This window comes from Balaenoptera musculus, chromosome 2 (genome assembly GCF_009873245.2).
Source record: "Balaenoptera musculus isolate JJ_BM4_2016_0621 chromosome 2, mBalMus1.pri.v3, whole genome shotgun sequence".
In the NCBI taxonomy this organism is placed as follows: Eukaryota; Metazoa; Chordata; class Mammalia; order Artiodactyla; family Balaenopteridae; genus Balaenoptera; species Balaenoptera musculus.
In genome coordinates, this window is record NC_045786.1 from 8,134,652 (window position 1) to 8,156,949 (window position 22,298).

General features: G+C 47.6%; 1 protein-coding gene across 9 annotated transcripts in view; it reads left to right on the top strand.

Moving 5' to 3' along the window:
* Positions 1-22,298, top strand: part of FRMD4A (FERM domain containing 4A) — a 468,321-nt gene that overhangs the window by 294,633 nt on the left and 151,390 nt on the right. The window lies entirely within an intron of this gene.

A 22,298-nucleotide genomic window follows, 5' to 3' on the forward strand; every position in this document is an offset into this window, starting at 1 on the left:
CATTGTTTTTATAGGGTCGCCCTGGCATGCTGCCTGGGGGGAGTCTCTGGTTTCTCCCCCCTGGGGAGTGGGTGTGTCATGGGGCTGCTTCTCTTGGTTCTGGCTCTGAAGGCAGCTGTTGCCCTCAGTCTCAGTGCTTTCCAGAGGGAGTCAGAGCTGGGTCAGCACATGCCAGCTCAGACCCAAGTCAGCGCTCTGGTGGTAGGTGTCCACTACTTCCTAATCTCAATCACCATGAAACCTGGGTGTCAGCTGGTAAGGCCCCTTCCTCTCCTGATCCAGGTGACTGTGTGCATTGAGCAGTGATGTGAGTCTGGGTTGGATGACCACTGAAGCAGCCATCTTTGACATGACCACAAGGCATTCTGGAAAAGTACATGAGGCTTAATCTTAAATTCTCAGTGTTCAGCAACCTAAATGTCCATCGACAGATGAATGGATAAAGATGTGTGTGTATATACATATATACCCTGGAATATTACTCAGCCATAAAAAAGAGTGAAATAATGCCATTTGCAGCAACACGAATGAACCTGGAGATTATCATTCTAAGCGAAGTAAGAAAGAAAAAGACAAATACCGTATGATATCACTTATATGTGGAATCTAAAATAAGACACAAATGAACTTATCTGTGAAACAGAAACAGACTCACAGACATAGAGAACAGACTTGTGGTTGCCAAGGGGCGGGGGTGGTGAGGGAGAGAAGGAGTGGGAGTTTGGGATTAGCAGATGCAAACTATTATATATAGAATGGATACACAACAAGGTCCTACTGTATAGCACACGGCACTATATTCAATATCCTTGATAAACCATAATGGAAAAGAATATGAAAAAGAATATATATATGTTATACACATGTATATGTATAACTGAATCACTTTTCTGTACAGTGGAAATTAATACAACATTGTAAATCAACTATACTTCAATAAAATGAATTTTTAAAAAAGTTCTCAGTGTTCAAAAAGCTTAAAGAAGAAAGAAAAGAGAGGAGAATGCTAATTGTGTCCTAAAACCAAATGAACCAGGACCTCAGTGAAAACCTCTACAGACTTCCTCAGAATCATCATAGTGGGCATTTTATGGCAGGAATCCTGTTGGCTGAGATGATTACCGAGGAGGGTCATTCAAAAAGTATTTCCTCATAAATATAATTTCCTTCATCTTTTGTTCAGTTAGATGACTAAATACTTTATCATTTTGAGGTGACTTCCTCAAAATGTCTTCAGAAATGGCGATTCTTCAAGCCATGCCCTAAAGTTATGTCCATCATTGTGTTTATCTTATTCTTCATCAGCTGGCTTTTCTTCAATGTCATGGTCATGGTCAGTATTTTTAGACCAGATAATAATGGGAAATAGGCAATGTCCCCACCTCCCAGGAGCTTACAATCTAAAGAATATCATGCCAGTGCAGTCAGATACATAGAAAACAATTCAGAGGGTAAGTGATGCATTAAACCAAGGAGTGCATCAGGAAGAAATGAATTTCCAAAAGGAGACTGTAAATGGAGTACTGGAATTCAGAGTCTCTTTCCCATGACGTTTGGAATAGAGGAATGACTACAGAAGAAAAGTTATGCCATGTCTTTCACAGGAGGGATGATTTCTGTGGGAGTTAAGCCTGCTTTGCTTCTCCACCCTCTTGAAAGGTGTTCACTGGGTAGGTTACCATGGAGGCCAGAGACAGATTCCTGGCTGTTCTCATGTTGTCAGAACATGAAACAGAAGGAAGAGAGGGAGGGAGTGAACGGAAGATGCCCAGGGGTTCGGTGTAAGCGGAGTCATGTGGATTGATGGTCACCTTGCAGAAGAGGAGTGGAATTGGGCTTTGATGAGAAGGAAGCAGGAGGTCATGCAAGCAGCTCACTTTTGAGTTTCTTGTTGGTGAGTGCACAGTTATACCATCAGAGTTGGAGCCCCGGCTGAGCATCTATATGATGCCAGCACAGAGGTAAGATTAACTTTGAAGAATCATATTGCCCAAGAGGATAAAAACTCAGAAGCTGCTCGTTCCAACAGACTGTGGCTGAAAATATGACCCTCTGATCCTTTGTAACAGTTGTATGTCCCCCACCGCTGACTTTCTATGATCCATGGAAAGCTCTAAACAGTTTCATTGAACAAGGTCAGGAGTCTTGGCTGGAATTCTTGACTTCTTGGCCCGTGTCATGGGAGAAGTGGTGATTCAGAGCCCAGCTGGGACTCCAGAACCTGAGTGTGTCGGGGCCCTTGAACCTTGCTGGCCTCGGCCCAGTGTGCTTTGAGAGAAGTTTCCAGCTTAGTGACCATATTCAGGGAGAGAGAAAGGAGGCAGTTTGGTTGGTTTAAACTTGTATTTCTAATTTGGGATGGTTTTCTCAAAAAGTCACCCTTCTAAGGAAACCATTCTCTGAACCAACATTCCCCAAAATGTGCTCCCTGGAACACGAAGCCCAGAAGGTTCTCCATGAGGGGAGGGTCCCGTGTCAAGGAAGTTTGGGAAATGCCTCACAGTACATTTCCATCTGAGATATGGGCGCATTTGCCTGTTAAAACCATTGAGGAAGCCTACAGTGAAGGCACCTGGTCAGCTAGTCTTCCAAGGCCTCCCTCCCCATGAAAGTCCCTCCATCTTAGACCATAAACTCCTTTTGGGTGGTCCAGCTTAGTGAGGTCCAAAAGGACCGGGGTCTACATCACAACACTCTGCAAAATGCTACAGCAGACTCCATGTCTGGACGCGTCCTGTCTCAGCCCCACCGGGGGCCAGTGGGACAGCTCTGAGCAAGCCACTCAGCCTTTCTGTGCCTCAGTTTCCCTAACAAAGAGTACTGATTTCTGTACCACCTCTTTTTCCTTCTCGGGAAAGCTACCAAGATCATGACAAGATGACAAGAATGTTTTGAGTGCTTTAGGAACCTGGTGCCACCACAGTGTTGGATGAATGTCCTGAGAGTTCCTTCCAAGAAAGAATGATGTCCATTCCTTAAAGACAAAATTCCGTGCTGAGCTACGTAATGCCAGGCCCATCGTCCTTGCTCTCTAGATATTCGTTGAATCAGTGAATAAAAATAATAAGGATATATAAAGAGTATGTAACTGTATATTTTAAAAAGTACCTAAAAATATATAACAATCGTGAATACCTACATGCCATGCACACTTCTAAATATATTTGTATGCTTTGGCCGATTTTCATGACAACTCTGGGAGAAACTGTTCTTATCTCCACTCTACGGTTGAGGAAACAAGTCACAAAGACTTGAATAAATTGCTGAAGTTTGCACAGCTCCAGGAGTGAAGGAACTGGGCTCAGACCCCAGTTCGTTGGATATCAGAGCCCTCTCTTAACCATTCTGTATGCTGTCGTGCTGAATGAAGGTATTTTGAAAAGGAAAGAAAAGCATTTGCAGCAGCATGGATGGACCTAGAGATGATCACACTGAGTGAAGTAGGTCAGACAGAGAAAGACCAATGTCATATGATATCCCTTACATGTAGAATCTAAAAAATGGTAAAAATGAACTTATTTACAAAACAGAAACAGACGAACAGACTTATGGTTACCAAAGGGGAAAGGTTGGGGGAGGGAGAAATTAGGAGTTTGGGATTAACATATATGCACTACTACATATAAAATAGATAATCAACTACTGTATATAGCACAGGGAACTCTACTCGACATTCTGTAATAACCTATACGAGAAAAGAATCTGAAAAAGAATAGATATATGTATAACTGAATCACTTTGCTGTATACCTGAAACTAACACAATATTGTAAATCAACTATAATATAAAGTAAAAATTAAACTTAAAAGAAGGAAAGAAAAGTATATTTCTTTCTAGTCCGCTGTGATGACCTCTGTCTCAGGCCCTCCTTTGGCAGCCGGACTTTTTGGTCTTGGGCAGATGGTGGTGTGGTGATCACTTGACTGTGTACATGGCCTTCACAGGGAAGGATCTGGTTGTCTGAGTGTCCCTTTGCCCAAATGGGACTAAGGAAGAAACTCAACAGAGAAGAATTCTAGAGATAAGAGTGAGATCTGTGTAGCCAAGAGGAGAAATGTTAGCCCTGTTGGCTTAAAAAGCCACTTGGCTGTCTCTCCAACACCTTTAAATCACCCCCTTTTCATAGCCTTCCTGGAAGTATGTCATACATGGGCCTCATTCCTTTTTCTATTGATGTCCTTTGTAACCCTGAAGACTATTCTCTGGACCAGAAATTTCAGGCATGTCAATTTAGTCTTCCATATGCCCTGACGGATGACGTCAGTCTGTTCAAACGCTTTCTTTCTAATGTTAGGCTTTCAAATCCTGGTTCCCTGTGACGATTCAAACATTAATGCTTAGAGGAGCTCAGAGGAGGCTTGGGGGTAAGGAGTTTGATTCCTCCCCATTTTTTTTCTTCCTGGAGAAGAGGACAGGGGATTGAGCTCATGTTTGCAGGCAGAGTTATATTTTAGGGAAGATTAAACTAATTTGTGTCCAGAGACTGGTTTCTTAAGAGAACTGGCTCTCCTGCCACAGTTGGTATTTTTCAGACTAGCTTACGTGTCCTCAGGTAAGAGAACTTCCTTCCGGGCTTCCCTGGTGGCGCAGTGGTTGAGAATCTGCCTGCCAATGCAGGGGACACGGGTTCGAGCCCTGGTCTGGGAAGATCCCACATGCCACGGAGCAACTGGGCCCGTGAGCCACAATTACTGAGCCTGCGCGTCTGGAGCCTGTGCTCTGCAACAAGAGAGGCCGCGATGGTGAGAGGCCCGCGCACCGCGATGAAGAGTGGTCCCCACTTGCCGCAACTAGAGAAAGCCCTCGCACAGAAACGAAGACTCAACACAGTCATAAATAAATAAATAAATAAATAAAAAGAAAATGAATTTCTAAAAAAAAAAAAAAGTATGTCCCATGCAGTATTTGAGACATACTTATAAAAAAAAAAAAAAAAAAAAAAAAGAGAACTTCCTTCCTCGTTATGTGTGTCCACTGTGGGCTTAGCTTGTGAACCCACTTCTGTGTGTGACCAGATCATCTGTCTAAAAACTCCCTGGGGGCCGGCGCTGGGGGGAGGGACTTCCTTTTACATACTTTTCACTGTGGATGCCTTTTACTGTTTGAATCATGTGCCATCTTTCTTTTTAAAATAAAAAATAAAAGTTTCTAAGTATCTTTAACAGCTTTATTGAGACATAATTGACATACATCAAACTGCATATATTTAAAGTGTACAGTTTGATCGTTTTGGTGTGTGCATACATCTGTAAAACCATCAAAAAGTCTAGCTACGTCTGTAAGCACAGCCAACAAGTGCATCTTTCCTGAGCCCACCAGAGACCCCCAGATACTCAGTATCCCTTCCTGATGAAGCTGTTGTTGGTCATGAGACTCCATAATGTGGTCCCTGGATGGCCCGGCCATCAGCTTGTCACGGGATGCTCTTGGGCTCTCTGAAAACCACATAAAGAATTTTAAGGGTTCTGTAAAAAGGAAGGCAAGCATTTTTTTTTACTTCTCCACGTCTTTACCCCCAGACTCTAAGCTGGGGTATTCTGGGTCATGAATGCAACACAGCGTGCTGTCCTGGCCTTGGCAAGCTGGTGGGGACTGGAAACTGGGCACACTAATTTCTAGGGCACACTCAGCATGCGCGGAGGGTTTCACTTCTTTATCTGCTCCAAGGCAGGAAGACTGGGCAGAAAGAGTCTCAGGAATGGGGCGTTTCAACAGGAAGTGAACCTGCAACAAATGCTGAAGGAGGGCACCAGTGGCGAGGGCTAGGGTGTGTATCAGGCCTTCAGCTCCTGAGAAAGTTCCCTGTCATCTTCCCAGTGTGTAGACAAGAAACCAAAAGAAGTAAAGATGCCCAGGGTTCTGTTACTTTTAAAATGTTGAGTTATGAAAGTTTCATTTCAGACATGCCCCTCTTATTTATGCCTCTGACTTCCACACAAAGGCAATTATTTGCAATCCAAATGCAAAAGGTCGTGCTCCAAGCTTAAGGTCATGGGCATCTTTCCTCATGGTTGAGTGCAGTACATGAACAGGCCGTATAGCTTTGCTTATGGTCGAGAGCTTTGTAAACAAACTTAATCCAAATGATGTATCTAACCTGGCCCAATACCCAGCATGCCATGTGCCCTTCCTGTTCTGTGTCATGCTGTGTCCTGGCTCCGCGGAGATTCTAAGTTTGTTCCTGTGGCTTGCTGTTCAACGTCACAGTTGTGATTTATTCAGAAAGAAACGGGTAGGGCTTCCCTGGTGGCGCGGTGGTTGGGAATCCACCTGCCAATGCAGGGGACATGGGTTTGAGCCCTGGTCCGGGAAGATCCCACATGCCGCGGAGCAACTGGGCCCTTGCGCCACAACTACTAAGCCTCTGCTCTAGAGCCCGTGAGCCACAACTACTGAGCCCTCACGCCACAACTACTGAAGCCTATGCTCCTGGAGCCCATGCTCCACAACAAGAGAAGCCACCGCAATGAGAAGGCCGTGCACCACAATGAAGAGTAGCCCCCGCTCACCGCAACTAGAGAAAACCCGCGCGCAGCAATGAGGACCCAACACAGCCAAAAATAAATAATAATAAATAAAATAAATATTAAAAACATATTAAAAAAAAGAAACGAGTAAAGATAAGTTGAGAGGCAGACCTTTTGCACAGTCCTGTGTTGATTAAAAATGAAATGTAAATGGCATCTGTAATGCATGGAGAACAGAGCATGCTGCTTTGAGTGACACATAGAGGACACACACCCCAGTTCAGGCCACGAGGACCTAAGCGGCGTCTCAAATCACTAAGAGTTTCCTTTCAGGACTGCTCTTTTGAAATAGAATTTTTTTTAAGTTCCATAGATTTCAGATTCAGTTTAAACAGTATGAAATGTGTGTATCCCTTGTTGGAAAAGTTATGGTGGGGCTACAAACAAAGATACTCTTAAGGTTGGATTCTTAGGGAATTAGTGTGTTTTCTGTACAACTAGACTTTCATGTTTATTATCTTTGTATCTTACATTTTTAATACGTTGTATTCACGAAACACCAGAGTGAAAGATCAGGCAATAGAAATGCGATAAATGATAGAATTCTGAATTAAAGGTGTTAAAGGTGTTAAAGACCTGTAAGTTTATGTACTTCTTCTCCTTCCCTCTTTTGAGGCCATACCCACTCAATTTTGAAAATAACCCTTGCCTTCAAAATATACTTGATGCCTTGTTTCACGGGGCTAGAGTTTCAGTTTTGCAAAATGAAAAGAGTTCTGGGGATTGGTTGCATAACAAAGCAAATGTCCTCAATGCTACTGAACTATACACTTAAAAATGGTTAAGATGGCAAATTTTGTATTACGTATGTTTTACCACAATTTAAAAAAAAAACTGCCCTTGATACCTTGCCACCTTCTTGGAAAGCATGTTGGTGGTCAAAACCTTCTTTAAAAAAAATAATTTGATTGAAGTATAGTTGATTTACAATGTTGTTAACTTCTGCTGTACAGCAAAGTGACTTAGATATATATATATATATATTCTTTTCCATATTCTTTTCCATCATGGTTTATCACAGGATATTGAATATAGTTCCCTGTGCTGTACAGTAGGACCTGGAAAAACCTTCTTAGTGAGGGAATTCTTAATGTCTTTGCTAATTCCCTCCTCATAGAATTTCACATCATAGCCTCTTTAGGAGAAAGAAATAGAGGAGCTTAACACCACCTGTAAAACACGCTTTCACAAGCACAAATGGGATTAAAGAGTAACCCTGCTTAGCGTTCCCTGACCCACTGGATACTCAGGAGGAGAGGAGGAGGGGAGAGTTCTTCAGAGGCTCTGAGACCCCATGGGGAGGGTTCAGACCATCTTTCCTTAGACCTGCCCCGTGAAGGAGGCCAGAGTCAGCCCGCTGCCCTGAGGTGCTCCCTGGAGAAAGATGGGAAACGCAGATGACACACTGCCACCCCTGCAACTCAACAATTCCCGGGGAAGGAGAGTAGCCAGGAGGAGCTTCCAGAAGCGGGGAGGTCCCTGCAGCCAGGGTCAGAGGCTGCTCCCTTTTTGTGCCTCTTCCGCCCACACTCACTGTCCCTCCGGGAAGCACAGAAGATTCCTGGACAGACCTGCTCAGGGTGGTGCCCTCTGGCTTTTCTGGAATGTTCTGCTCCTGGCTGCATGTTCAGACCTTGGCTGTAGGATACCACCCAGCCTACTGATCACCCAGGCAGAATGCCCGGACATTTAGGGTAGCCTAAAGGGCATGAAATTACAGTTTCTCTTCCGAATGGAAGTAGAGATGTTTAAGCATTTCCCGTGGACAGGCAGTGATATCTCTCTGCACTTAAGGCAACTCAGCAGGCGGTCCACCCCCAGTTTAAATTCGGACTCTCCCCCTTGCTAGCTGTGTGATCTGGGGTGATCTGTCTCGCCTTGGTCTCTCCAGACATACGGGGGGGCTTTACCTTTTTCTTCAGTTCCTGACTGTAACGGTCACATCTGATCACATAACCCCCCTTAGCCTATAGAATCAAATCCCAACTTTGTGACGAGGCCCAAAGATCTATTATCTTCCTTCAAGGTCCACCCTCTGTGGGTCTTACGCACCTTCAGATGTGTTACCATTCGTCCAAGTTTGATTGAGTCATGCCAGGCCCTGCTTCTGTTATAACCCTTGCATATTGTATTACATGTAGTGGGTTGGTTTTGGGGTTTTGTTTAATTCTTTCTTCCCCACAAGCAGCATCAGAAGTGGGGAGTTATGGTCTCATGGTTCAGTGCAGAGGGTCTAGAGTCAGACCGCCTGAGTTTGAAGCCCAGCTATGGCGCGTAATAGCCGTGTGACCTTTCCTGTAGGAATAATGTTAACAATAGTACTTGCTTCATAAGGTTGTCGAGAAGATTAACTGCAATGACGTGTATATTACTGAACACCTGACTAGATGCCGGGCACCGTTCTAAAGCTTTACCTGTTCTAAGGCCTCTAATCCTCACAACACGTGGATGAGATACTGTTTTTTCGTTGAGAGGTTCATTTAACTTGCCTGAGACCCCATAGATGGTGAATGGCTTCTGAATCAGGGCTCTGAACCCCGTGGCGTGGGGCAGGTGAACCATGTGTAGTTGTGGCTGCTTCGCCGTGAGCTCCTTCAGGTCGGGGACTGTGGCTCCCCGTCGTGGACCCTCACACCTTGCGCACTGCCCAGCACACGATGGTTGCTCCATAAATACCGCCCGGCATCCAGGGGAAACATCTATGGGAAGGCAGCCTATAAACTACAAGTTGTCGGAATTCTGATAACATCACAAAGAATCTCGCCCCCAACACACTGCTGCTTCCTTCAGAGCAGCTCCGTCCCAGCTAGAATCAGTTAGAATCAATGATTCCTGGGCCTCCCCCTCAGATCAATTAAGCCCCACCTCTTTAGGGTGGGACTCAGGCCGCACTGGCTTCTTTGACTTCCCAGGTGGTCCTCACATGCCGCCAGGGCTGCTTATTGCTAACGTAGAACATCCCAGCCGACGTTTCTGCGCAGACCTCCTGCTTCCCATTCTAGAACCTCCCGTTTGGAGGAACGCATTTTTAGAGCACAGTGGAGAGTCCTTGATTTCACTGTTGCTGTTGGTGCACCAGGAGGGCACCTCAATCAAGTAGTTTGAAAAGTCAGCCTAGAATGTATCTTGTAAGAGATGCTCAAAGACAGTACAGTTGGCCCTCCCTATCCGTGGTGCTGCATCCGCCGATTCAACCAGCCACGGGTCGTAAATATAGTACATGATCCTGGTTGTTGACTCCACAGATGCGGAACCCACGGATCCGTAGGACCGACTAAGGGACTTGAGCATCCACAGATTTCGGTCTCCTCTGGGGGTCCTGGAACTGATCCCCTGCAGACACAGAGGGCCGACTGTAGTCAGTGTATGCAGCAAACGCAGCATTAGGTTCAATCTCCAGGGACCCACATGGGGCAAATTGGTCCTCCTGATCTAAGGTATCACCACAGCCCACCTCACACGCATTAGAGTGGGTTTAATTTTTGCTTTTGCTCTGTTTCATTTTTCCCTCCACTCTCTGACTAAGAAAGTGAAAGTCCTGAAGATGAAGTGCCAAGAGATCTTTCTCTGGCTCTGCTAAAACGGTCCTGAGGGATTGGGCTTGATGAGTTCTGACGGATGGATGAGTCAACCCGGATTGAGGCTCATCCCAGAGTAACTCAGCCCCGCCCCCAGTGAAGGCCAGGATGTCCCCAGTGATGACGCCTCACAGGAGGTCCTCCCCAAGGAAGGCAACATGAGACGAGGATGTTGATGGAGGTGGGGGTGTGGAGGAGGAGTTGTAGAGAAAGTGGCAAAGAAATTAACAAGCATGAAGTAATAATCATACGTCAAAAACTGAATTACAGGGGCTTCCCTGGTGGCGCAGTGGTTAAGAATCCGCCTGCCAATGCAGGGGACACGGGTTTGATCCCTGGTCTGGGAAGATCCCACATGCCACGCAGCAACTAAGCCTGCGAGCCACAACTACTGAGCCCACATGCCACAACTACTGAAGCCCGCGGCCTAGAGCCCATGCTCTGCAACAAGAGAAGCCACCGCAATGAGAAGCCTGCGCGCCGCAACGAAGAGTGGCCCCTGCTCACCTCAACTAGAGAAAGCCGCATGCAGCAACGAAGACCCAACACAGCCAAAAATAAATAAATAAAATAAGAATAAAAATAAATTTAAAAAGAAACTGAATTACATTTTACACATACTCTCATTTCATCTTCACAACATTCATAAGGTCAGTGGAATTACACCCATTTTACAGAAAAAGACTGATTTCTCTGGGAAATTAAGCTCCTTGGCCATGACCCCACAGCAGTTTGTGAGCCATGGTCCAATCCAGGTCTGTGACTTCAAAGCCTTTTTCCTGACAATGATTCTGGGTTCTTAAGGCCGCAGTTAGAAGCCCAGGTCTCCAGAGGGCAGCCTGTGAAGTGGACCTCATCCAGAGGAGTGCTACTTGGGGACCAGAAGACTTTGTCCTGAAAACGCAGCAGAGACTGGAAGTGAGGGTCCCACTTCTCTCTCTGTGCCTCTTTGTCCAACTGAGAAGTGTCTTGTGGGAAGACTTAGGTCTGGAGTAATTTTTAAAAATCAGAAGTTACGATACTGAGCACACATGTGTGCCGTATACACACACACACACACGCTCTCTGGATGACATTGAACATGAACGTAGAGGGTCAGACTTTCCTTTTAGCCTCTTATGGAGGGTTCAGTGGCCGTGCTGGGGTTGCATTCATGGGGAGCCTTGTGCTGGCTCTGCGGGGGTGGGCACAGGTGAAACGGAGCAGTTGGAAGTTGGCTACGTCTCCCAACTTCTCTGCACCGAGAACCAAGAACCCCGCGGCCAGGAGAGTCAGTACAAGACCAAGGATCTCTGCTCTCGGCCCAGGGCTCTTCCTCCTACACCCTGACTTTGGCGAAGCTCTGCGAGGGAATCCGTCTTATTTTCATTATTTTTTCCCCTGCTCATTGTAACGTTACTGCCATCTTGAATCCTTGACTTCTTCGATAGGAAGCCTTCAGAGAGGCCTGGCAAGGCAGCAGCACAGAACAAAATCTCTTTTGTGCCTGTGACCTGGGCCAGGGTCTGACCCTTTGTCGCACAAGTGGAGGAAAGGGGGACCAGGAGTGACAGCTCCCTCCCCAAAGGACACCCTGCCTAGCAACCAGTGACACCGCTGCCACGGGGTCACAGCCTGCGATGATTTCTCTCTCCAGACTGACACGCTATTAAGAATGTAAAGCGTACTGACCCGACTCTACAAAGGGAAATGGAGGGCCTTAAGAGAGAGAGTGGGTGAAGGGAGTCTGCAAAGGCCCCAGGTCAAGCCCCCCATCGCCTGGCGCAAACACCAGCCACGCTCGGGCGGGGCGCGGAGGGTCTTCGGCGCTGCGTGTGAATCATCTCCCTGCAAGTCTAACAATTCAGTGTCGCAGATGGCCCTGCCAGGCGCCCCGGGTTTATTTTGATGAAATGATTTTTTTTTTTTTTAATATTTATTTATCTATTTATTTATTTATTTATTTATGGCTGTGTTGGGTCTTCGTTTCTGTGCGAGGGCTTTCTCTAGTTGCGGCAAGCGGGGGCCACTCTTCATCGCGGTGCGCGGGCCTCTCACTATCGCGGCCTCTCTTGTTGCCGAGCACAGGCTCCAGACGCGCAGGCTCAGTAGTTGTGGCTCACGGGCCTAGTTGCTCCGCGGCATGTGGGATCTTCCCAGACCAGGGCTTGAACCCGTGTCCCCTGCATTGGCACGCAGACTCCCAACCACTGTGCCACCAGGGAAGCCCGATGAAATGATTTTTGACTGGAAGAGACAGGCAGGTGACGAGGGCAAAGGCTGGGGTGCACACCTTTGTCCTGGCTTTCCTTTATCCCCACTGACAGCCCCCCCCCCACTTCCTCAGTTGGGGCTCACAGGATAACACACCGAGAGAAGACGTGAGCCCCCAGCCGGACCCTCCTCTGGAACAGTGTCGCTGAACACGTACAGAGATCCCGGCAGCTGAGGGATGGCTCCCTGACGCCTCCTGAGGCAGACGTCCTTGCTGGCTTTGGAAGGCACTTGAGTCTGGTGGGACCTAGAACGAGGAGAGACGAGCTCACTCAAGGCCCGTGTGAAGACTGAGAAGGACCTGGACCTGGGAATGGAACTCAGGGGGACACTGGTGTTTATCAGTATGAAGGCTTCCCTTGCTCCGATCATTCCTCCACCTCACTCTTCACTGATTGATGGACGGATTCATCCATCCACTCATTCATTGATCAACCCGGGCCGTCACTGGACATTGACCATCTGGCTCAGGCTCTATGGAAACAAAGATACCGGTGATCCTGCTCCCCAGACATGGTCATTCTTGAGGAGGAATAGACTCTGAGCACAGATGCGTATGTCATGGGACCAGAGCATCCGGGGAGGCTGATGGACCCCGTGTGCATGACTCACGTGGCGCTGCTGGGGCAGCCTGGGTGGGAACCGGAGAGAGGGTGTGAGGTCAAGGCAGCTCTCTCTGCAGAGGGACTACGTGCAGGGTCTTGAATTAAAAAGGTAGTTGGGGGGACTTCCCTGGGGGTCCAGTGGTTAAGACTCCGCACTTCCACTGCAGAGGGCACAGGTTTGATCCCTGGTCGGGGAGCTAAGATCCCACATGCCACACCTAGCAGCCAAAGCAAAAAAGGTAGTTGGGGGCAGCAGAGAAAGAGGAAGGGGCCCAGAGGCCACAGGAGCAGATGTGCAGTGGAAGAGCCCGGCAGTAAGGGAAAGAACAGGGCCCCCAGACACAGGTGGAAGCTCCCTCCCACTCTCCCACCCATCCACCTGGCTTGGGGGGTCTCGTCAGGGTGGGCTTGCAGACCTGCCCAAGAGGAGATGCAGATCCAGACCGTTCCCCACCTCCTGGCTGCCTGTACCAGCACCTCCACTCCATCCCGCCCGGGTCCGAGGGCACTTGACTCAGCTCACCTGGCTTTGCTTTTTCCCAGCGTGATGTTTCGGATGTTGCCTCTCGCCTTAACAGTCTGCAAGGAGGCCGGTGCACTTCGCCAGAATTGGGACTGACTGCCTATTTCTTCTGTGGCTTGGCTTCAGAATCAAGACAAGACGTCAGTGCCAAGCTGCCTAATGGCTGACGTGAGCATGTGTTAAGAACCTAATAAAATAGCGCCTCCAAAATTTCTGGCCAAATTCACTTATGTAAATACATCTAACATAAGGCCTCTCCCAGAATATCCCTTCGGGCTTCAGGAGACAGCTTTAAAACCTGCTGCAAGCGGAGAGGGTGGTGCATAGGGGCTAAACTACGAAACGGTTCATGGGAGCTGCATTTCTGTCCTTCCCAGGGACCATGTTGAAGACATGCTGTCTGCTGTCCCTCACGTGTGGAACCAAACGATAAATTCCTTCTTGGATGTACTCCCAGGAAAAGGCTTGCCTGCGCGTGTTAACTCAGCCTGCTTCTTGGGTCCGTTGACAAAGACAGTGTAACGTAGTCAGCAACAGGAACTCGTTTATTTCATGTGTTTGAGCATCTTCAATGGACTCTGTCTTATTTCATGTTTTAATCCCCCTATTATATACCATTTAAAATTTTGTAAGCCTCCTCCGAATCTTCTGGAAATGGGGGGCTGGGGGGGGGGGTGAATGTAGGCAAATAATAAAATAATATTTTCGATCTGAGAATGAGGGTATTACAAGCGCACAATTTTTCTTTGGACCCCGCGGCACATCATCTGTTCTCATCCACTTAATTAGCACGGCACGTGGGAGGGGCTGCAGTGCTTTTTGCCTTGTTGTCTGACTTCAGTGAAATGGCTCTTCAGGAATAAATATTTCTCAGCCAAAAGTTGACCTCCCCTCCTTCGTTTCCTGGGACACCAGTGCCTGTGCACTTTCTCATCTCTCTCCCACCCCGGCGAGAGTGCCTTTTTAATTATATTGAAAATGACATCATCATCGGGCAGCGCGCACTGTCTCTCTCTAGCATCTACCTGCCAGCAATTTGCAAGAGCGATGGGGGAAGGGTCCGCAGGGAGGAGACTTGGGGAACTTCCAAACATCAGAAAGCCAGCGCCGTGTCTCCATACATCCCTGGAGCAGGAGAGAGACTTCTTTCTCTTCTGGCCAGTAAACGTCGTTTTAACCCTAAAGAAGCAGGAGGCAGGGACCGATATGAGAAAGTAAACCAGTCGAGTGAATGGAGGCGAGCATCAGTGAGCAGACACTGGGAGCAGAGACGGGGTGCTATTTAGGGCATGTCTACCCAAACAAGTTCACTTCCGAGGGAAGTCGTCTGCTTTCTGTTCTCCTGACTGCCTAGCGATGATTTATTCATGGTTCCTGGGATAAAGGATATGACAGTTCACTCAAAAGAGGATTTAGATTGCGATCAGAGCAGGTCCTTGTCAAAGTGATGAGAGGATAAGTCATTTGTATGGGGAGTCAGTTACTGACAGAAGGAGAAAAGGGGAATCTGCCTTTATTCAGCATCTTTCGTGCACCCGGTACTTTATAAATGATCATGTATTGACTTCTCACAGCAAGCCATGAAGTAGATGTTATTGTCCCAATGTTTCAAAGTGAAAATAAATGCTTTATTTATACATGGAATAGAATTGGGTTTCCAAGCCCTGTGGTCTGACTTCAAATCCACTGCCCCGATTGCATGAAAGGGGTGCTTACGTTTTAAGATCCATCACAGCATATATAGATGGATCAATCACAGCCATATATATATATATATATATATATATATATATATATATATATATATATATATATATATATATATATTTTTTTTTTTTTTTTTAATGCCTCACAACTCCCCGCTCTCCCCATCCTCATACTGGAAGGCAAGCTTTCTGTTTCCGGTATGTGGGTGAGGAAGCCATATTCTTTGAACACCAGCTGTGCCCTTGGCAAAGGACAGTAGGTGCCACCCTTCTGTATATTACATGAAAGGTAGCAATCAGCCTACCTGTCCCGGAAAATGGCTCTACCCTAACCCTTCCTCTCTGCCCTATTGCCGTATCATCCCTCTACTAATGAAACTCCTAAGAGGTCCTAGCTACCGCTGACTACACAACTGATTGGAATGGTTGAGCCTTGCCTAAGATTCCGTGGCTTCCTATGGACCACACAGAGCTAATTGCAAAACTCCGATGTCCTGCGCTCTGGGATGATGCCCTTCTTCACTCTTCCCTGAACATCAGGCAAAGGGAATGATTCAGTGTGCAATGTCGTGAAGACCTCAAGTTGGAATTGGTCTGGGTGCCATTTGTCCCACTGGAAAGGTGACCAGTTGGCCGGTTTGATCCTGGGGAATTTACTCCAGGATTCACCTCCCAGTGAATGTATGGGTGGTTTACATCCAAAATAGTAATTTACTACTCACTGTAGAACAAGATAGGGTCATAACCCAGAATGCAGGGCAGGCTTTGAGTTAAAGAAAAAATAATAGAAGGGGTAGACACAACGACTGTGGACGATGAATTCCAAGACCCTTAGCATCCCCCGTATTTTCTTCAAGTGTCTCCGAATTGCGGCTGCAGACTTGTCAGCCTGACCTTGGTAAAGGCAAGTTGAGTACCGCACATCTTTTTGTGTTTTTGCCTCACTGAAACCGTTATCATTTCATGAATGCGGAGAGGCTGCCGAGGGGAGCCACCCTGGACGAGCAGTCCTTGTGACATTGCCCCGAGCAGGCTGGAGTCTGGGGGTTACTATGTTAATGAGCAGGCGCTCCCTAATGAACACCTGCCCGCCCGCCCGGAGTCCCAAGGGGAGCAGATCCTGAATAAAGCAGGCTCCCCAGCCAGCTGGCAGAAGCACTTTGCATTTCTGGAGGAGTAATAATTATGTGCGCCTGTCAAAGCCTTCCCATTGGGCATCATTCAAATGCATGGATGAGAAAGACTCGGCTTCCCAGACTGATTTCAACCCCAACTTTCCCCCATGCTGGGACCAGGGTGAATCTTAGCAAAATGTGGAAGAAACCATGTGGAAATAAGAGGATGAGAACAAGGGAATAAATTAGTATCATATAAAGAATAATACATAGGAATAGTACAGAGGGCGGGGACGAGCAACTGGGAAACAAGCAAGGTTAGTCCCTGATGCTGGGTTAAAGGGCAGAGTCTGTTGAAAGGAATACAGACACAACACATCTTTTCCTGGGTGTACAAGTAACTTTCCCAGAGTATATGTCACAGCCTCCTTCGTGGGTGCCTGGAGGTATGTGACCCCATTGAAACCCAGGGGCTCTTTTGCATCTGGGCATATGGCATCTGGACCCATCCTTCTCCATGGGGTACCACAATCTCTGCCTAGCAGCTCTGTGCTTCCAACCAGCCTTGAGAGGGCATGTGGGTTTCATCCTCCCTGTGGTCAGCTTTCCTGCTAGGCTGGTGTAACAATCAAACAATGACCCTTCAGTCTATCCCCATCTACCAATTAAAAAAACCTGTGTGTCAGGCACGGTGCTCCGGGGGCCGGGCTACAGATATTGATCAAACCTGATCCCTGCCCTCCAGGAACATATTGTCTGGCAGAATTCCATTGCGCTTAGAAAAAGCAGCTTCAGACCCCTCCTGTCTGTGCTGTTTGTGACTTGCTGGATCTGTACCCGGCATTTAAAACCAAAGCTTTAGAGTCAGTCCCAGACTCAAGCCCCTCGTCTGCCCTGTGCCCTTGGGGGGTTGTGACCTTGAGCACAGTAGCTGTTCTAAGCCCCAGTGTCCTCATCGGTACAACGTCGCAGGGTTGCTTTGCTTTGAAGATGAAATAAGATCGTATAAGTGAAGCATGGAGCCCAGAACCTGGCAGAGGGAGGCCTGTAGAATATGATGGTGCTGGGGCCAGAGGGGCAGCAGACGCAGGAGGGAAAGCTGGGGAGGAGCCAGGAAACCTGGACCTTAGCATAATGTGTGCAGTGACTGCTTTTTGCCTGCCAGGACCCACATGTGATTGACGCCCTTTGGTTTTCTTTCCTTCCTGTTTCAGATCGTTGCAGCCTTTTCTGAAACCGCCTACTTAAATGGTCTAGCAAAGGACTGGTCAGGCGCTTGGGTCCCATCCCCACATGTGCCGGTCACTAAGGTGACCTCCCTTGTCCGTGGACCGGCTTCTCGACCCCTTGAACCTTAGTTTCCTGCCCTGTCAGTTAAGTGGGTTGGGTAACCAGTCTCTCTGGCTCTTTATATGATCCAGCGTCCCTAGGTGACTTATACCCACCTGACTGTTGAGTTAAATCTGCGGGTTACTAGCTGTGTGCCTTTGGCAAGTTACTGCTTTCTCTGTGCTTTGGCTCCTTCTGTATCCAATGGGGGTAATCCTGGCATCTGCCTGCTGGGTAAGGATTGACTCAGTTCTGCGCTGGGACAGAGGCTGCACCCAGTAAACGGAAACCGTTAGTATTGGCTGTGTCTGGAGCCAGCTTGGCTGAGATGCTCTGCTGCTGGTCCCTCCTGAGCCGGAGGTAAAGCATTCGTCTTCTGTCCACTAACGAGCTGGGGTTCTTACTGGATGGGGACCTCCCAGATGGAGAGATGCTCCCTCTGGCAGGACCCACTGAGCTTTACACGCCCCCCACCCCTGCCTATCCCAGGCGCCTGGGAGCCCAGAAGAGCAAATAACCCTACGTAAAGGAAGCAGTGCCCCGTTTGCCCCCAGCCACGGAACCCAGGGGCTGCTCAGACGCGGTAGGAAGGAAGCCAGCCTCCCCAGCTAATCAGCCGGAGCGTCAAGCGGGTGACGGGGAGGGGGAGCGCGGCCAGACCCGCGTCTGTGTGCGCGATGACCTCACGCTTTCTCTCGATCACCGGCGCCCCCTCCCCAGGACGAACGAACAGCCAATGAGCGCTCGGCTGCTTAATGCGGAGCCCCCAGGGGGAGGGGGAGGGGGAGGGGGGAAGGGAGGGCGGGAGCCAGGCTCCCAGCTGCTCTGGGAAACACAATAACAGGCAGGGCTTCTAAGAGGCCGCAGGCTCAGGCATCGTTGATTCCGAGCTGCCCCCCTTCACCCCCCTCTCTCCCTCTCGGTTTTCAGAAAGGTTGGAGAGAAAGGGCACGCTGACCACGCTTTCTTCCCCGCTCTCAGCACTGGACTCTCTGCCACCTCCACTGACGCGGCCACTCCTCCGGGGCCCGGGAATCACCCTTTCCTGGGATGGGGCTGGCGGTGCCATTGGAGCAGGAGGGTGTGGCCCAGCTGCGGAGCTGTCCCCGGCAGCCTGGCGGTCCCTGTGGGCCCTGCAGCCAGAAGCGAATTGTCCAGATCAGCCTTGGGGAGGAGGGAGAGGTGAGAGGGTCAGTCTTTGGGCCGTGATTCCTCCCAGACCACAGATGGGAGCCGTGTGATGTTTTAATTTTTTTTAATGCAATTCAGAAGTGGCCATTCCATTGATTTTGAATCTGTGAGCTGCCCCCAAGGGAGTGGCGGATGACAAGAAAGGGCTTGAGGGGAGAAGTCACTGAGTTGAAGCCCACGCTGCCAGTGACTGACCCAGGGTCAGTTCTGATACAAAGGCTCCTCCACCTGGACTTGCGTATGTGGCTTCCTTGCCCAGAAAGTCAATGGCATTATAAAGAGAAAGTGCAAATACTAGTAAAGGGCTTTCTGCTGAGATCCCATTTTATGTCTCAAACAACCAGCAGATTTGGGGTTTCCTGCTATTAGGACCTGCCAGGCACTGCGGGGCTTCTGCCTGAGGGTGTGTATTCGTTTCCTGAGGCTGCCGTGACAAATCACCACAAACTTGGGGGCTTAAAATAACAGAAACATATTCTCTCACAGTTCTGGAAGGCAGAAGTCAAAATCAAGCTGTCAGCAGAGCCAAGCTTCCTCTGGAAGCTTGAGGGGAAAATCCATTCTTAGCCTCTTCTGGTTTCTGGTGGTTGCCAGCCTTCCCTGACATGCAGCTTCATCGCTCCCATCTCTGCCTCTGTCTTCACACGGTCCTCTAGTGTGTGTCTGTCTCTGTCAAAACTCCCCCAGTCTCTCTCTTAGAAGGATCCATGTGATTGCACTTGAGGTCCACCTGGATAGTGCAGGAGACGCTTTTCCTCTCAAAGATCATAATCACATTTTTGTAATGGGAGGTCATGTTCACAGGCTCCAGCATTTAGGATGTGGACAGAACTTTTTGGGGGCAACCATTCAGCCCATTACAGGACACAGCAAGTCATGTCACAAAAATTCACCACATTCATAGCAGCATTATTCACAAAAGCCAAAACAGGAAAGCAACCCAGGTGTCCATTGATGGATCAATAAATAAACAAAATGTGGTTTATCCACACAGTGGAATATTACTCAGCCCTAAAAAGGAAGGAAATTCTGACACCTGCTACAATGTGAATGAACCGTGAGGATGTTATGCTAAATGAAATAAGCCAGTCACAAAAAGACAAACACTGTATAATTGCACTTAGATGAGGTACCTGGAATAGTCAAATTCATAGGGAAAAAAAAGCAGAATGGTGGTTGCCAGGGGCTGGAGGGAAGGGGAATGGGGAGTTGTTGTTTAATGGGTACAGAGTTTCTATTTTGCAAGAGGAAATATTCTAGAGATTGGTTGCACAACAATGTGAATATACTTAACAATACTGAACTGTGTACTTAAAAGTGCTTAAGATGGTCAATTTTATGTTGTGTGTTTTACCATACTTGTAAAAATGTTTTAATTAAAATAAATTTATCACAACACAAGAGCATGCGTGCCAAGCGTGAACCAAGTCCCTGTGGTAAATGCTATAGGAGTTCAGAGGAGAAAGAGACTGTTTGGAGGTAGGATGATCAGGGACGCCTTCCTGGAAGAAGTGGGCCTTGAGCAAGATGAAATTCAGATGGGCGGGGAGAGGATGTTGTGGGCAAAGTTTTGGAAATAGAAACGAGATTGGTGTTTTCTTCACTCTGATACAAATAGATTGGACAAAAATGAGTACTTTTGGAGGGAATCGGGCAAAAGTGAGGTTGGATAGGAACTAGATTCAAAGAGTGGCCTTAAATATCAGACTGACATATATAACTTGATACCATTTAGGAGATTATTATAATAATTCATAGGTGAGATAATGAGGGTCTGAAATAATAATGAACACATAGAACATTCGCTTTGTGCCAGACACTTGCTCTAAGCACCTTATGCAGGTCAATATTAATTCATTAAATCCTCATAGCAGCCCTGTGATGTGGCGTGGTCCTCATCCCCATTTTGCAGCCGAGGAAACTGAGGTACAGAGAGCTCCAGTGACTTGCCAGAGATTATATAAGAAAGATGGCTATGTTAACTGACAGATTTAAGAGATCCAGGGGGGATCCAGAATGGTTGCAAAGTTTTTTAGAATGAGTGACTAGACCCTTGAGAAGGTTGGGAAGGTTTTGGAGAAGGAAGAAACTAAATTTAATAATAAGTTTATCACTTTATAGAGGGGAACGCTGAGACTCTGAGAAGTTATACAGTTTGTCCAAGAGCATCTCTGTGGGATGGATCCATGTTAAGTGGAAAGTAGAATATGTGAGTGATAATAAAAATATTCTGTGGGAAACTGGAGAGGAGCTTGGGTACCACCTGGTCAGCTGATGGCTCTCCCCAGCCTGCCTGGACAGCTCACGAGTTCACTAGAAGGGTCATCGGCGAAGGGATGTGCCCAGAGCACTGTACAGCCATACATTCGTGCAAAGTGTTCTTTTGATCATCACAATCCAATCATGTCCCACCTCGGAAGGCAGCATAGACGGGGCCCGTTCCAGAACCCTGTACATGCTGGTATGTGCACGGCTTCCCACTGGAACAGTTCAGAGCCCTTGGGAACTTAGATCTGTGTGGTAGAGTCAGACGTTTATAAAGAGATTCTATTTGTCAGATATAAGGAGGAATAAAAGCTTAGAAGGACACAGTGGAAAAAGAATCTGAGATAGAAAAAGAAAATAAGAAAAGCTGTTGAGTGAACAAAGTTCATTACAGGCTGAGAGAAAGTCAGTCTTTTTTTTTTTTTTTAACGTCTTTATTGGAGTATAATTGCTTTACAATGGTTTGTTAGTTTCTACTTTATAACAAAGTGAATCAGCTGTACATATACATACATCCCCATATCTCCTCCCTCTTGCGTCTCCCTCCCTCCCACCCTCCCTATCCCACCCCTCTAGGTGGTCACAAACCACCTAGCTGATCTCCGTCGTGACCTCGGAGGGCCAGGATGGCACCAATGACCCAGCACAGGCTGTTTCTAACCCAAGACGCGCAGGGCTTGCCTTGCTCACATCGGCACTGAGGCCCCGGCCCGGTTTGTCCTGTAGAACTTGACTGGGCTACAGGCTGCCTTTCTGCCCTCACTCCCAGCCCGATCCTGCAAAGCTCCGCAAATGTTTACAACAAAGTAATTGGCAGATTGTAATCAGCAGATTGTAATCAGCAGATTCTGTAAACATCCCTTCAAAGTACATAACAGCATAAAGCTTTCTACCCAGCAACGTTCGCCAAATGAGTTTAAGAAATGTAGTTCATTAATCACCATCGCGTCAAGGTGGGATATTGTCTTAGTTTGCAAGATCAGGAAATCACAGGCTGATGCCTTAAATGGTTTTAAACCTACCATACAGGGAATTAAAGTTTTGGTGCCTGAACCAATCAGGATAGATTAGGTTATGCTGTGATGACAAACAACCGCCAATGTCAAGGTTACTTAACAACGAGGTTTATTTCTCACTCATGCTACACGTCCATCAGGGGGATGGGAGAGCTCTCTGTCATTGATGGAGCAGCTACTTGCTGGGGCA